Genomic DNA, 18158 nt, shown 5'->3' on the forward strand with positions numbered 1-18158 from the left:
TAATCACTTAACCCCAATTGCCTCAGCAAAAATAAATAAATAAATAAATAAAATAAAATAAAGATAATAAACTAACTGGGAGTGGGAGGGGGGAGAGAGCATAAATTGAAGGTTTTAGAAAAGATAGAAAGTAGGAGAACTGAGTCATGAAGGAAGCTAAGGATTTTAAGATGCAGAGAGTAGAAGGTAATACATTTTAGGTATGAGTGACATCTTATATATAGGTATGGAAGCTGAAAAAAGAATGACGATTTATTTTGGGCAGCAGCAAGTAAACCAGTTGACTGGGACATAAAATGCTAAAAGGGAATATCAGACCACTGATTTGGAATAGGAACATACTTTCCATTTTATTAAATAAAATCTCATTTTAGTAAGGAACAGAAACTAAAGCCTAGAGGAGTTAAATGGTGTATCCAAAAAATGTGAAATGTCTGGAAATGTAATCGTGTCATAAAGTGCTTTCAGTGCTTAGTGGGGGAATTTTTGTTTATCGTACAATAAGCAATAAGGAGACCCTGAATATTTTTGGGTGGAAGAGATGGAACTCTATAGTCAAGTTTTTGCTGTTGCTCAGCAATAGGAGGTGCAGTGAAGACAATTAATAGGGGCTAAAGTTGATGACATTAAACATACCTCAGATTCCTCAAAGTGTACCTAAACTCTGCTGGGAAGATGAAGTAACCTGGCTCTGAAATAGTGGTCCAGAGATACTTGTTATATTTTTTAAAAGTTAAACTAATCTTGACAGTTAATGAGTTAATGTCCCTTTTTTTGTTTATATGATTATTATTTTTTTATTAATTATAGTTTTTATTTACCAGATATATGCATGGGTAATTTTATAGCATTGACAATTGCCAAACCTTTTGTTCCAATTTTCCCCTCCCCCCAAGATGGCAGATTGACCAATACATGTTAAATATGTTAGAGTATAAATTAAATACAATATATGTATACATGTCCAAACAGTTGTTTTGCTGTACAAAAAGAATCAGACTTTGAAATAGTGTACAATTAGTCTGTAAAGGAAATCAAAAATAGAGGGATTGGGAATTCTATGTAGTGGTTCACACTCATCTCCCAGAATTCTTTCTCTGTGTGTAGCTGGTTCAGTTTGTTAATGTCCCTTTTTAGCTAGAATCCATTAATAAAATCAGTTAAGATAGATTTGTTTTGTCTTGTAAAATTATATATTATTGCCAAATAAAAATAGTCCACTTTCCTCTCATCCAAGATAATGAAGAAGGTATGCGTTTTAGCCAAGAAAATGACAGTTGGAAAATATACTTTCTAAAACTTTGATTCTTTTTATAATTTAAAAGCTTTGAAGTTTAGTAGGTTATAACTTGTAATCCTGGTTGACTCTCTGAATTTCCCTGTTTTGTTTTTTTTCTCATTAAGAAATCTGGGGATACTTTCCTAACATTCTCACATGTTAGAAATTGAGGGAGATAAATAAGGATTGTAGCAAAAGTCTTTATGCAGCTTCAGATATGTGTGTGTGTGTATAAAATACTTTTTGAACCCTGTGAAAGGAATCTAATTTTATATCTTAAAGTTGCTTCTTTGTTGCCCTGTAGTTGCTTCATATGTCTGTCTTATTTATTCAGTTGGATTTTAAGTTCCTCAAGGTTATGACCATATATTATTTTGCATCTTCCTCTCTGACCTTCACCAGTTCCCTTAGAGGGAGCTGGTGGCGCAGTGGATAGAGCAAAAAACTTAGAACCAGAAAGACCTGCATTTAAATTTGGCCTCAAACACTTAATAATATGAATCTGGGCAAGTCACTTACTCTGTTTACCCCAGGTTCTTCAACCATAAAATGGGGATAGTAATAGCACTTACTTCGTAGAATCATTATGAGAATCAAATGAACTATTATTTGTAAAAATAAAACATGTAACACAGATTCCAGCACATAGTGGATTCCATAAAAATGCTAATTACCTTCCTATACCTCTTCTCTTTAGTACTGTTTAATACGTATATTTCAGTAGATACTTTAATCCTTGCCAAGTTTAATTGAAGGTGATATTTAAATTCAAGATCTGCTATATACTTTGATCACTTGTTTTCAGTCTTTAATTTGTTTGCAAGGAAAAGCAGCAAAAATAATCTCAAAGAAATTCTGTATAAAAACCAGCAGCAGATAAAGCATCTACACCAATTTATTTTTTTCTGTTATAAAGAACTAGAGGCTTATTAAGAAGTTTGTATTTGTATCCTAGCTTTGGAATAGTGGTCTAGAGAGGAATTCTATCCTGAATACATGTGGATATATAACTGCTTTTAAAATGCTTTTTCCCATTCTTGTTTTAAATCAGTATGTGGTGTGCAGGACTGCAGTTCCTATCTTAATTTTCCTAAGTGTAGATAAAAGATCTTTTTCTTGTTCTTGTCCTCTCTCAAGACAGCAAGGTGTATCTTGTATTGACCAAATTATCCCTGTGTATTTCATTAGGAAGCTTAATGTTTGCCACTTCAAAGGGTTTTAATTTAAGAAGTTTAAAATCATTCTTCTCATAGCACACACATGACTTTGGTTCTTGAAGACAATGCCATTAGATGATTAAACTCTGATGAGTCCTACCAAGATGGAAAGTCACACTGGTGACATCTTCCATATTTTTCATTTCAGAGCCACCCTGCTTAAGTTCAAAGATGTTTATCACCTGATTGATTCAGTAGTGATATATCTTTAGGTCATAGCTGTTCTTCCAAGAACAACTCTTAAGTCCTAGAGGGATTGTGACTTGAATTAGTGGAGGTAATATTCACATATTCAAACAAACTGTATTTGTTAAGTCTTAATGTGAGAAAGGGAGGAATTGAACCCCCTAAAATTGATTTCAGGTCAACTCCTTATAACCTCTATGATTTTCTCAAAAAAGATGTTAGTAATAATCATTATATAACTTTGCCATAACAAAATCACTTATCTCTGAGGTAATAATGTAACATTTGAATTAGTCAATGAGGTGAAATGCTGGGGGAAAGGAAGAACTTTTAAAAGTTATATAATAATATGAAATATAATCTAAAAGTAATTATATTTGTAGCTTCATCAAAGGATATATATATATGTATATGTATATATATATATACATATACATATATATATATATATATCAGAAGGACTGCAAGGAATAATACAATATGAGTACCTGGTAATCAAGCTCTTCTTACAATAATGATAACAGTGATAACAATGGAACTATTTATTATATAACTTCCAATAACCTCCATTGAGCAAACCATCTCTTAAAGTTTTAAGGTAATAACGTAGGAAATGTTTCCCTAATTCCACGTTAAATACAAAAAGAATATATTGTGGAGAAGTTTCAGTGTATTATTAGTAAGCAAAATAGGATTTCATGGAATTTTGTGGGGGTGCTGGGGACATTTTTCATTTGTTAGTTTCATTGTTGATAGCCATATTAGGAAAATGAAATTTTATCGATAATAATCCACTTGAAGAGAGCAGTCAATATTCAACATTTCTGAATAAGTTTCAATATAATCTTAGGATACATGAATATCAGTGAAGAAATAAAGCCTTACAAAAGTATGCCAAAATTATCAAAGTTTGAGTTGGTGGAAAAACCCACAAATTATCATTTGTGTATCATCTAAAGATTTGCAAAGCACATTTGATCCTCACAGCAGGTAGTAAGTGCTTTTTACATGTGAGGAAATTAAGGAAGCAGAGGTGAAAGTAATTTACCTCGAATTCACAAGTTATAAGAATTTGAAGCAAGATTTGAACTCAGATTTCCCTAACTCTGGATCCAGAACTGTATTCATTACTCCATCTAACTAACACTATTCTACATAGGAAGTTGGCACATGGATTTGCATGCACACACACACACACACACACACACACACACACACACACACACACACACATACATTTACATTTTATAGAAGAACCTGAGGTTAAGTGATTTGTCCAGGATCACATAATTAAGTGTTTCAGGCAGATTAGAACTCAAATATCTTCTTGATTCCACATTCAGTCTTTATTCATAAGAGTAGCTTGTTGTTATAATGATATGTTGAAAACTATAAGGTTTCTTCAATCCTCTCATCTTAGAGATATGCAAACTGAGTTACAAAGTATTGTAATAATTTTCCCAGAGCCACTGAAGTAGTAACTAACAGAATCTCTTAATTTAGTAGGTATAAAACTGGACCTGTGATTTCATTGCTACAAGCAGCTCATAAGTGAATTATCTCCTTCTACTACACAGAAGGTTGGCATTTTCTTTGTTCCTTATAATCTTAGAAAGTTCTACAGAGCCCAAAGTTTTGTCTACTATTAGTCAGAGCCTAGACTTAAGCAGATTTTTCAATACATTAGACTACATTGTCTCAGTTTGCTACTCTGGAATTTTGAGAACATTTGGTGAAATTCTTCATCACTAGAATTTCAAACTGAGGTAATGTAGACATTTATCATGTCTTGCCCAATAAAGAATTTTTATTTGTTTTTTGTCTTGCTATATAGCATAACACCCCTTGTTGTCATTATTCAGATGGCATGGTGTGGGGCAGGAATCACTGGATCAATGAGCTGGCATGTTCTAATTTGAATCCTAATTTCTGTTTTGTTACTTGGTCAAACCACAGCTTTTTTGAGATTAGATTATCTCACATGTAAAATGGACTTTTAAAAATCTATTTTGTGATTCATTTATATTAGATCATCTCTTAAGTCTAACCTCTGATTATTAAAGAGACAGCAGGAAAAGAAAAGAGAGAAAATAGAAAAGGTTAATACAGGATATCTGGAGGTTGAACAAAATATGTAAGTTAATAAATAAAATACACAAAATTTATCAATCTGTTCTCCTGACTCATAAAGATATAGGATTAATGAAATGAAACTTTTGTTGAAATCAACATTATTTCTGCTTCACTTATTTTAAATATCCCCTTTATAATAGTGAAGCTATTAAGTGGCTCTTTCTAAAGTAGTTTTCTTATTAAAGCACAAATAATATTGTCACATGACTAGGTGAAGTACTTTTTCATTTTCCCATAAGGATTTTTAGATAATCTTAGTGATGCCCGTTTTTCAGGAGACACATTAGTTCTGAATGTTAAATTGTGGAAGTCTCAGCCAGCAGAAAGTGGAAATTTATAATCTCTTTCACTTAAAGATAAGGCACTGAGTGAGGTGATCCCATCCCAAGAAGAGAAAGAGATAAAAAAGCAGCCGCCAGGATTTTGAACAGAGTTTCACTAAGATGACTGGCGAATCAAGTATCTCCATCTTGTTTTTCTAAGTTAGGCCAGGAACAGTTTCTTTTTATACAGACTATATTTGACAAGACTGGATTTCTCTCTAGCCCTCCTATATTGAAATACATGAACAGGTGATGTAGTCTGTGTCTCCCATATCTCATTTGTGAGACATCCATTGATTATCTGCCATTTTTTTGTGTCCTGGATATATTGCAGGTTTATGTATTTTATTTTGCTCACATCCCCTGTAGAATAGGTAAACTTAGAATTGAATTTGTCTATAGGATCTTGAGAAATATGCCTTTAAGAAAAGAAAAAAATGTTACTATAATTATTTATTAATATTTTTAGGGTGATTTAAATTCAGTTTCTTTATCTTTAAAATGAAGAGGCTAGACAAGATGATCTCAAAGATGCTTTTCCAATTTTATTTCATAGCTAGTAGAATTCAGTAATATAAGATTATCACTGTGAAAAATGATTCTAAGAAATATACACATACACTTGTGTTCATGAATGTATATACGCCTGTATGTATGTACAATTAAATGTTTCTCTATAAATTCTTCTATCTAATTTAAAATTCCTCATACTGATGTTTGTATGTGTGTGTGTGGGGGGGCGAGGTACAGAACATGGTATATTGTATTGAATACTAGATTTAGATTTTTGAAGGATCATATTCACATCCCTTACTAGCTTAGAAAACCTTAGACAAGTCACATATTGAGGTTTCAAACGTCTCAGAATTTACCTACTAAGTCAAAGGTGGATTGCAACCTGAATTCCCATATGGGGAATTCCCCCAACTGAAGAAGCTATAGCTAGCAGCATCATAGATGTAGTGTAGAATGGACCTTAGAGATACTTTAATCTAATTCTTTCATTTTATTGATGAAAGAGGGAGGTTGAGACTTGACCATGTAGATAGTGGCAGAGGTGAGATTTATTGGGAAAATGACTTCTTATATTGTTTGGGAAAACACTATACTATTTAAATCCAGCCTTATATGATTGTCATATAACATTAGGAATGTTCTCCCTCTTCATTTCTGCCTCCTGGCTTCCTTTAAATCTCATATAAAATATCCACTTTTTTTTTTTTTAATTTTTTTTTTACTGGAACCTTTTACAAGACCTCTTACTTATAGTGCCTTTTTTCTCTTAATTATTTCCTAGCATATAGCTTGTTTATACATATTTGTTGACTTTCTCCTTAGATTAAAAGTTCCTTGAAAGCAAAGACTACCTTTTGCCTCTTTTTGTATCACCAGAGATTCATAGAGGGCCTAGCACATAGTTGATACTTAATAAATGTTTAATAACTAGACATTTAGCTAGACAGTTGAGGTAAGCTGCCTCTTAAAGCCCAGAAATTCAAGGTCCCCCAGGAATGAATGATAGCTCTGACTCCATGTTTATTTTCTCTTATCACATTAGACTTTGGGAGGTTATAGTTTAAAATGTAACAAATGACATCGGGGAATAAAAGGGCAAGTTTATGGGTCTGAAAAATTTCTGGGAAACTCATGGATATCATCTCTTTGATCAAGAACGGATGGTGCTTGTATATTTGCATTTAATTGTGTGAGGAAAAAGAGGAAAACAAACTCCTTGAAAACTCTTGAGCCATATTCATGGTTATAAATCTTCTATTGTGAAAAAGGATGTAAATGATTTTTTATTTGCCTCCTCTGAAGTGGTAGATAGGAAGAGATTGTTAAGTCAGGGAAATAAAGTATTTCAAGGAGAACTTTCCATTTCTTTCCCAAATAATTGTGTCATCCAAGGCCCCATCATGTGTTGGGGAAATAAAACTTTTTTTTAAGTTACTCAGAGCAATCATAGAATAATCTGTACACTAAATGCTTGATCTCATTTGTACGCTATGAGCTAGAACAGCTTTGCTCTATGCTTTAGCCAGTAGTGTGAGTTGTCTTTTCCATTTTCATGTGTATGTGTGCCAGTACGGAAAAAAAAAAAAAAAAAAAAAGCAGATGGAAACAAGGGAAAACTCTTAGTACAAGCCAAAGTCAAAACATTCCGTTTAAAAATGAAACTCCATCTGTCTCACTTTCTCCTACCACACTGCTACCATACAAGCATGAGTTAACATCTGACTCAATTAATTGTAAAGTTAGAGAAAATGCTATTTAGTGAAACTGCAAACGAAGGCACTATCCTTTAGGCACAGGACAACATACCTTGCAGACTTCCTCTGGCAGTACAAACCTTATTCTGGGAGGATCTTCTATATATGCAAGATGACTATGATTAGCAGAATACTTTTGTGTTCTGTTTTCCACTTCTTAGAAGATCGTGCTTTTTGCTGATCCAAGATGCAAGTTGTTTTTTTTTTTTTTTAATTGTTGGCACAATTATTGGATACAGAGAATTTTTAGTATCCAAGTATTCATTTTTAGCAATGGGCACCTTGCCTATGACTTATAGCCTTAGGGCATTGCTTCAAGAGCCCTGAGAGATTTAAATTACTTATCCAGCATAAACCAGAAGACAATATGTCAGAGACTAGGTCTTCTGGGCTCCAGAGCTTAATTTCTGCCCATTTCATGCTTCCTGTCATATGTATGTAGAATGTTGTTTGGTGACCTATTTTTCAGTAGTTTTATTCTTCAGTAAGTCACTTCCTTATTCAACAAACCTGGTGGGAATTGAGGGAGAAATAATCCTACAGGCTAGGCCCCAGACTCTACAACCTTTTAATCGTGCATTACTATATAGTTATTTGAATTTCTACTTACCTCAGCCATATGCTGCCCTCAAATCATCTTGAGTAATTAAATGAGGTATTTAATGACTCTTTCTGTACATTTGAAAATTGATCTGTAGTTTCATTAAAAGGATACTAATATGGAGTCTATGACAGTCATCCATATTCTTTGGCAGAATGTCCAAATTAAAGAACTGATAAATCCATCCTAGAACCGATTTCCCCACCATTCCCAACTTTCTGATGACAGTCATTAGGCAGAATTTTAGAACATAAGATTTACAGCTTGAAAGACTCCAGAAATTATGTATTCCGACCGTCTAACTTATAGACTGGGGTCCAAAAGATTTGCAGAAGCTTATTGTCATTCTTGTTTATTTGAGTCTTTGTATTTATCACCATAACATTCCTTTTTTTTTTTTTTTTTTTTGGTTTTTTTTTGTATGATCATTCTTCAGTAAAATATCTTTTTTTTTTAAAAAAGTTTTATCAGAGTCAAGAAAATTAGGAACAAATATGTTCAAGCCATTTGAGAGAGATCTATGTAAACTAGGAATCTGGATCTTCAGTTTTTCTGTGATTTTTTTCAATAAGACTATATATTACACAGCTGAGATATGATACTCTATGTGATGACTTTGCTAAAGTTGATCTCATTTGTGAGGTCAGACAGTGGAGCCTAGTTAACCTATGTCTTAACTTACTGGCTAAAGTAAACTTTCTCTTTTTTTTTATTATTTTAAAATAATAGCTTTTTATTTTCAAAATATATGCAAAGATAATTTTAAACATTCACCCTTGCAAAACCTTGTATTCCAAATTTTTTCTCCCTCACTTCCCCCCAAGACAGCAAGTAATCCAATATATATTAAACATGTGCAATTATTCTATACATATTTTTACAATTATCATGCTGCATGAGAAAAAATAGTTAAATAGCCAGAGAGAGAGAGAGAGAGAGAGAGAGAAAGCAAAAAGCAAGCAAAACACCAACAAAAAAGGTGAAAATACTATGTTTTGATTCACATTCAGTCCTGACAACCTTCTCTCTGGGTGCAGATGGTTCTCTCCATCACAAATCTATTGGAATTAATCTGAATCACCTCATTGTTGAAAAGCCACTTCCATCAGAATTGATCATCACATAATCTTGTTAATGCTGTGTATTCTGTTCTCTTGTTTCTACTCACTTCATCTAATATCAGCTCATGTAAGTCTCTCCAGGCCTCTCTGAAATCATCCTGCTGATTTTTTCTTATAGAACAATTCCTATAACATTCATATACTATAACTTATTTAGCCATTCCCCAACTGATAGGCATCCACTCATTCCTTACAAACACAAAAAGGGCTGCTTTTTTTGCACACGTGGGTCTTTTCCCCTTTTTCATGATCTCTTAGGGATACAGGCCTAGTAGAGACATTGTTGGATCAAAGGGTATTCTTAGTTTGATAGTCCTTTGGGCATAATTCCACATTACTCTCCAAAATGGTTGGATCAATTCACAACTCCTTCAACAATGTATTAGTGTCTTGGTTTTCCCACAACCCCTCCAACATTTGTCATTAGCTTTTCCTGTCATTTTAGCCAATCTGAAGGTGTGTAGTGGTAGCTCAGAGTTGTCTTAATTTGCATTTTTTCATATGACTAATAATAGTTTTAATTTCGTCACCTGAAAATTGTCTATTCATAGCCTTTGACAATGGTTGATATTAGATATTGTATTCTTATAAATTTGAGTCAATTCTGTTTTAGAAATGAGATTAAGATAAATTTTTAATCCAAATTTTACTAATTCTCAGTTCAGAACTTTTTGCAATAATGATAATAAAATTAATAGTTATATAGTACTTACTATGTGTCAACCACTGTATTAAGTGCCTTTTACAATTAATACCTCACTTGATTCTTATAAGGACCCTGGGAAGTAATTGCTAATCAATCCAATCTCCATTTTACCATTGAGGCAACTGAGAGAAACAAAGGTTAAGTGTTATGCCCAGGAGCACATAAGTAAAGTCTGAGATCAGATTTTAATTTGAGTCTTCCTGATTCTAGGTCTGTTACTACCCTACATGCTGAAAAGAATGTTTGCACCATCCTGAATAGAAATAGGGTACGAATACTTGGATAAGAGAGATAGACTGAGTGTTTATTAGAATTTTCTCAGAGCATTAAAACCCAACTGGTTGAGCTGGATATAAGAAACCAGTTGCAGGTTCAGAGATCTATGCCAAGGGTTCATTACTGGATCAGGAGACAAGGGTGAGGAACAGATGACTATCCATATGCTTCAAGCTGTCTCTCCAAAGCTTTGGCCTTTTTACAGTAACATTGAGCATATTTTAACACTTCAACTATGGTCTGATTATGAAACTGTCACTAAAAAATGTTTATTTAGTATTTACTATGTGCCAGGAACTGTGATTTATTCCTAAGCCTGTCATTCCAGTAAAACCATGGATTTGGCTTTATTTGCCTTTCACCCTTTCACCTTCTAACAATACTCTACCTTCAGCAATTAGTGTCTTCACATTATTCTTTGGTTGCATCTTCATCCTTATGCTCAATTCCCTATTATAATACTTCTCTCAGGCCTCTTCATTGTGCCCATTCTCCAAAATATTTACTCATCCTCCTGTCTGTCCCCCTCCCCACCAAATTTAAAACTTGCATTTATTCAGGGAGTTTCTTTTCAATTAGAAAGAAAATATAATTCATAGTGTGTGGTAGAAATGATTAATAGGCTTAGCCTTCCTTGAGATATAAGTACTTTAGAAAGGAAACCAGAAACACAAGTAAATTATTGACCTGATTAAATCCTTAAGGAACATAGTGTGTGTGTGGGTATTCTTAAACAAAGAGACATTTTGGGGCCTTGGTCTTCATTGCCACTTATTCCTTTCCTCAAATTACATTTAGGGTTAATAACTTGGCATTATACTCCTAGAAGAATTCCATTGCTTTGTGTTTTAAGTTCTATGTATATGTACTTTTGATATATAATGTGTAGGACACATATGTATGGATTTTGCATAACAAATACAGAAGATGGAATTCTTCTGCTTGAAAAAAAAATAGAGTTTAATACCATATTTGTCATCTTACCTAGGTCTTTATGATTATTTTCATTTCTCTTTCTTTTATTTTATGGTTTCTATAGACAACACATGAAATTTCCTCTTCAACCATATGATAAGCCACACACAGGATTTCACATAAGTTTTAAAACTCTTGCTCACAGTTGTGGATGGCAGACCTCTGACCATGCATATGCTAGTGCTGGATAGAGGCTATGTTGCTGAACCATCAAATCCTCAATAGAGAATTCCCTGGAATAGCTAGGTTCTCCCTATCACATCCTACTGTGGTTTTTGCTTCACCAGTCTCACTTTCTTTTAATTTAATGCTTGGGCCTAAGGAAAATTACTTGTACTGAAGCACAGATCCCATGTAGATAGTCTTTTAATTCCCTTGGAATTCATCAAGTAACTCACCGGACCTATTTTACAAGAAGAAAATGGCCAGTTTTTTCTGATTTATATATTGGCCATTAGAATGGCTGAAAATAACTAATTTCTAAATCCTTCCTTTGTGGCCAACACTGTAAAGCCATTATCTTAAATATTTGGAGTACTTGAGAGTTTCTACTAAGAAGCATCCATATTAAGGGCCAGAATAAATGATCAGTTAATATACTCTGAATATCTCATAGCTTTCTCCCCCAAATGCTCTTTTCTCACAGTTATCATTCACTTTCAAATCTATTTGACATACTTTTTTCTGTGGAATTTTTAAATCTTAATTTGTTTCTTGAAATATTTCTGCCCTACCCTTACATTATTTTTTTTCTTTCTGGAATAAAATTATTTTTCATCTATTTGCACTATGCTGGTCTTATTCAGATTGAGTACCCTCTGATTTCTTTCTTATATTTAATACCAAGTGCAAAAATGACACTGCCCTGAAAAGCTGATGAGCATTTGGCAAGTGGGTTAGAAATAAATAAAACATAATATGGTTTGATTCTGTAAAACCTAGAATGTTGTTTTTCTAAGGTCACTGGGATGAAGGCTGGTCTCTGGTTTTTTGATAGAGAATGATTCTATGTCATGGCATGGCACATCCCACTGATGGGGCTATTAGGCAAACCTGAATTCAAATCCAAACACAAATACTTACTAGCTGTATGACTCTAGCAGGTCACTTAGCCTCTATCTGCCTCAGCTTCTTCATCCCTAAAATAGAGGTGATAATGTCATTTACTTGCAAATCTTCAAGCTATATTAATGTTGCTGTTATTATTACTGAAGAACATACTTGGCATTGATAGTGATATTTAAATTGTACCCTAATCACTGTCTTTGCAATTAGGGGAAAAGCAAAACAAAAGCAAAAAATCCTAGACATGAAATAAAACTTTGGTTCCAGTTTATGTTCTCATTAGCTATGTACAAGTCCTTAACTGCTTACTCTCAGAATTCCCATCTGTAAAATGCAAATGATTGACCACTCTTCTCCAGGAAACTTTTTCTTCTCTAGATTTTCATGATACTACCCTCTCTTGGTGTTTTTTTTCCCCTACTATCGACTACTCCTCAGTCTAGCGAAGGGATTCTTAACCTGGAATTTATGATTTGCCAAGTGGTCTAATGAACAGATTTCAGGAGATTGGGTGGGGAAAAAAATTACACATTCATTTCAATATATTTGATTGCCTTTGTAATCCATGTATTTTATTTTATTCATTTAAAAATATTATTCTGAGGAATTCATAGACTTCTATAGCTTCCCAAATGAGTTCATGACATTAAACAAGCAAACAAAAAAGGTTAAGAACTCCTCATTTGAAGAAAATACCATAGGAAAATAAAAAGAAAAATATGCTTTGAAAGTACAGAGATAACTGTTATATCTTGCTCAAAAACCTAAAGTCTCCTGGTTGTCTTTAGGCTCGAATATATACTCCTCTTTTAGACATTTAACCCTCTTTATAATCTCTCTTCATTGTAAATTTCCAGCTTTTCTACTACTGCTGCTGTTGCTATTACTATGACTACTACCACTATCATTTCCATAGTGCTTACTACATGTGCCAGATATATATACTGTGTGATAAGTAGCCTAGGAGATAGTGTGCTAGGCTTGGAGTTAGGAAGATAATTTTTCTGAGTTCAAATCTGACCTCAGACATTTATTACTTGTGTGACCCTGGGCAAGTCACTTAATTCTGCTTCAATGTCCTTTTCTGTAAAATAAGTTGGAGGAGGAAATGGCAAGTCACTCCAGTACCTTTGCCAAGAAAAATCCAAATGGAATCACAAAGAGTGACATGACTGAAAAACAGTTGAACCACAGGCTACTCCCTATGGATGAAATATGTTCTTTTCTCACCTCCAACTCTCAGAACCTCTAATTTCCTACAAGGCTCAACCCATGTGCTACCCCAACTACCAGCACCTCCTTCTAATACATCGTATTTATTATCTGTCTCTCTGTCTCTGTCTTTCTCTGTCCCTGTCTTATATGTATACCTGTCATCCCACATTATATGATTTCTTTGAGGCCAGAAATGATGTCATTTTTGTCCTTGTAGTTTCACTATCTAGCAGGATGCCTTGCACTTAATAGTGAAAAATGTGGTTTTGGAATCCAGCTGCCTGGGTTCAGAATCTTGTTCTATCATTTATTAATTGTGTGTAACCGTAGGCAAGTCACTTAAACTCTCTGTTAATAAATTTCCTCATTTTTAAAAGGAGGGATTGTATTAGATGATTTCAAAACTTCCTTTCAATTTATTATTCTTGTAAAAAAGTTGTTTGAAATGAACAATAATATATATGTGTGTGTATGTATACATATATATATTTATATATATACATTTTGTAACCTATAATAATAAATGTGAGATTTTATCATCTTAACATATAAAATAAAAGTAACAACTTTTATTAATTAAAATTCTGAATAAACAACTATCCACCATGAAAAATCACCAGTATTCTTGATTTTTTTTTCTTAACTCAAACCAATGAACATTAAAATGGATTGTAATTCCTGGCAAGTTAGGGTTTTGATCCCTAAAACATTCATACCCTTGCCTCACCTTATTATAAAAAGTCAGGGGTTCTCACAGTGTGCATGACAGTGCTTGATAATATTCTTATCATTGTTATTTCTATTACAATAATAATAGTGAAGAATAGGTCAAATGTATTTTGGAGCTACTCATTTTGGATTGAATATTTGCTACTATTGCTCTGTGCAATTTTTTTTCCATCTCTCACTTTTGCAAAGTGAATGCCATCCTCTATCTTGCACATGTTGATTGCTCCCAGTGAGCAAAAGGGTTGTCTTGTTTATCTTTAATGGAAGGGAAAAAAATAATAAAAATCAGAAGTCTTCATTATGGTCTTGAAGAAATGATTGTTTGCCATGGACTAGTATGCTTCTTTTAAAAAAAATTTTTTTTAAACCAAACCAGTTGGCATTAAAATGGCTTATTATACAGTAAACTTCTTGGCAGGTTAAGTTTAAGGTTCTTAAAACATTCATATTCTTGCCTCACTTCACTTTGAAAGGTCAATAGTTCTCAGACTGAACAAGTGCATTCTTGATAAAATTTATCTGTGATAGTGGAATAACTGGTTTCCTTGGTTGCATAGGGAAAGGCTTAGCCTTATCCTCTGTTAGGGATAACTTCCTCAGGTTCTTTGAATGCATTGGAAAATAAAGCTCCCCTAAGTTGGTGATGTGAATATGATTAGCACCATGAGGCTGCTTCAGTCTGTATTTAAACACTTTTCCTGATATGAGTAGCGTTCTTTTGGAGTATTAATTCAAAAAACTTCTTTTGCTAAGTCAGTTTATAAAAGTTCCAAATTGCTAAATGTTGCCAGGGCAACTTAGCCCACTGTTAGTTAAGTAATTGAATACTGTATATAAATTAGTTTAAGCAAGTTATACCCCCAAAGAGTTGACATTTATAAGATTCCTTGTTATTATTTCTTCAGTTGCTTATTATTATATTATATGTAATATGTTATATATAATATATATTAATATTATTACTTAAATTATTATTCCTATTTTCTTGGATTCACAGCTGGAGGAGACATTACAGGCATCTACTTCAAGTAACTAATGCCTGCAAAGGGATCTTTCTGTCCATAGCATATCCCTGAAGGAATCATCCAGTCCTTGTGTTTAAAAACCTCAAGTGAGAAACGGCCCATTTCTCCCAAAGAAGCCTAGTTCACTTTTTTTTAGTTATAATTCTGTACACATTTCCACATTTATCATGCTGCACAAGAAAAATCAGATCAAAAGGGAAAAATGAAAAAGAAAACAAAAAAGCAAGCAAACAACAAAAAAGGTGAAAATTCTAGGTTGTGATCTATACTTAATCCTCTCTCTGGAATGCAAATGGCTCTCTCCATCACAAGATCATTGGAACTGGTCTGAATACCTTGCTGTTGAAAAGAGACATGTTCATATGCTGATAATTCTTAAATGTACTCATCCTGCCCTGAATTCTATGCTGACCTCTATTTTTACATCTCCAACTGCCTTTTAGTCATCTCCAAGTGGATATCCAGTAGATATCTTAATCTCAATATCTTCAGAACTCATCACCTTTTCCCTTAAATCTTCTCTACTTTTTCATTCCCTATTACTATAAAGAGCAACACCATCCTCTTAGTCCCTTAGGCTCAAATCCTAGAATTCATTTTTGAATCCTTAGTATCTCATACCTCATAGCCAGGGTGTTGCCAAAGCTTGACAATTATATCTTTGTAATATCTTTCAAATATATTCCCTTCTCTCCCTGACACTGCTGCCACATTAGTACAGACCTCATCACCTCATTCTTCAATTATTACATAGCCTACTGGTGGTCTCTTTTATCTCAAATCTCTATTAATGTATCCTTCATCTGTTTTTCCTAGAGTAGAGGTCTTGCCATGTTACCCCTCTATTTAATAAACTCTAATGTATCCCTATTAACTTTAGAATTAAATAAAAAAATTAAATGCACAATGTTCTCTTTGGCATTCAAAACCCTTCCTAACCTGGCTCCCTCCTACCTTTTTAATATCCTGCTCCCTGACTGGTATGCTTTAATCCAGTAACATTGATCTTCTGGCTGAGAAGCTCTTAACTTGCAGCTCTGGGCTTTTCTCTGGCTGTAGGAGATGCCCACAAATCTCTTTTTTTCTCCATTTATTTGACTTTGCTGGCTTCTTTTGAATCCGAAATAAAATGTCACCTTCTAGAAGAAGCCTTTCATAGGAGAAGAGTTCCCTATTATCCTGTATATATTTGTTTGTACATTGTCTTCCCTATTAGATTATGAGTTTCTTGAGGACAGAGACTGTCTTTTGTCTCTTTTTATTTAACCAGAGTTTAGCACAAGGGCATGGCACACAAGAGATATTTGATAAATGTTTACTGATTGTTTGCCTTGGAATGAAATGATGTTCCTATATATAAAGGTACTACTATGAGTAAAACAAATGACAGCATAAGTATGTAGAGAAAAGAGAAAGAATAAAATAACATTGCAGTGAGATCATTTTAAATTGAAATTGGGATTATTCCAAATGTAGTCTTAATCTTTTAAAGTACCTCAAAATAGGTGATTCTTTACCTCCTCTTGTTTATTTAACTCTGTTATATTTTCATCAGACCTCTTCTATTGTGTTGACACAGATTAGAAATGGGAGAGGAAGGGGAAATGGTAAAATGTCATACAAACATACTTCATATTTCTTCTGCTAGGTCAGTGTATTTAGTTAATGATCCAGATCTAAGATGAGTGGCTTGCATCCAATCTGGTGTTTGAATTTACTTAACAAACTTGGGAGAGGGAAATAAACATTGGAATCAATTGAAATTGATTAAAAAGGAATCCATCATGGATGGATGGAACCTGGGTGATCATCTAGTTTTATTTTATAGTCAAGGAAACTGAGATCTAGAGAAATTAAGGGATTAGCTAAAGATCATATTTGTACATTGGTTACTATAATCAGCCTTTTGTAAGGGGAGAAAATTGAACTTCTTGCCAATCCAATTTATTTTTTTTTTGTAAAGGTTATATAGGAAATTAATGGTCCAAATAAAATTGTTTGAATCTTCTTTGTGTCATGACATCACATGTGTAGATAATTTATACTGATAAGTAAGATTTCTTCTCTGTGTGCCCTCTAGACTGCTTGTCTGCATAGGACATTGATTCTCTTTGAAGGTTTAATACCTAACAAGCTTCTCCTGAAAGATTTGGTATTAGATCCCAGTGATAATGGCCAGATATATCATTATGGAGCATATGGGCTGTTCTTGTGGAGCAAATACTTGTTGTCCAGACATTGTGGCTAGGGTATGCTACTTTTAGTTTCTGTTTCTTTAGTCTCTAATATACCTATGAATATTTCAGTTTTATTATTTGGTTTGACTTTGATTAGAAAAATAAAAAATTCAATGATCTCGTGTCAATAATATAACCATCTGTTCAGTTCTTGTGTGAAATATTTTGGCCTTATGTATGATATTTTAGTTCTGTTTTCTTCTGAAGTCTACATTTATTGATCCTAACCAGCAGAGTTACTCTTTGCTGATACAGCTCTTGGTTTTTCTGTGAGTGATTATCTTTGATCTAATGTCCTTTAGAATGATATTTTTTCTCTTTATTAATGAAAATTTCTATCATTAATACACAAGAGAATTATGACCCTTTCAAAGAAAAAAAAAAGCAACATAGAATTACTTTGACAAATTTTTGTTTGAGGAATTGGATTGCAACTTTGCTTCAAAGCATATTCAGGAGAAGTTGGAGTTAACCTATAATGAAGTAAATACTAAACCTTTTCTTCTTTAATTTAAAAACTATTATTGATATCAAGGTACAGATCTACAGCTTGGTGTGACTTTAGAAGGGATCTAGTTTAACTTCTTTATTTTACAAGTAAGGAAACTAAGGCCCAGAAAGTTAGGATTTGAATACAGCTCTAATAACCTGCTCCAAATTCAGAACTCTTTCACTTTCATGATGCTTTTTTGATTACAATTTGTTACATGATGTTACAGCTCAGTCATATGACATCTTTGATTTTTCAATACGTGCTCTTTCTCTTTGCTCCTTCAGTTGCCTCCAACCCCTAACAAACA

The 18158-nt window shown here is 33.4% G+C and overlaps 1 protein-coding gene across 7 annotated transcripts in view; it reads left to right on the plus strand.

The window, feature by feature from the left end:
• The window catches only part of STXBP6 (syntaxin binding protein 6), a 339987-nt gene that overhangs the window by 117968 nt on the left and 203861 nt on the right, over positions 1–18158 (plus strand). The gene's annotated exons all lie outside the window — the stretch shown is intronic.

The sequence above is a fragment of the Sminthopsis crassicaudata genome, chromosome 2, assembly GCF_048593235.1.
Source record: "Sminthopsis crassicaudata isolate SCR6 chromosome 2, ASM4859323v1, whole genome shotgun sequence".
In the NCBI taxonomy this organism is placed as follows: domain Eukaryota; kingdom Metazoa; phylum Chordata; class Mammalia; order Dasyuromorphia; family Dasyuridae; genus Sminthopsis; species Sminthopsis crassicaudata.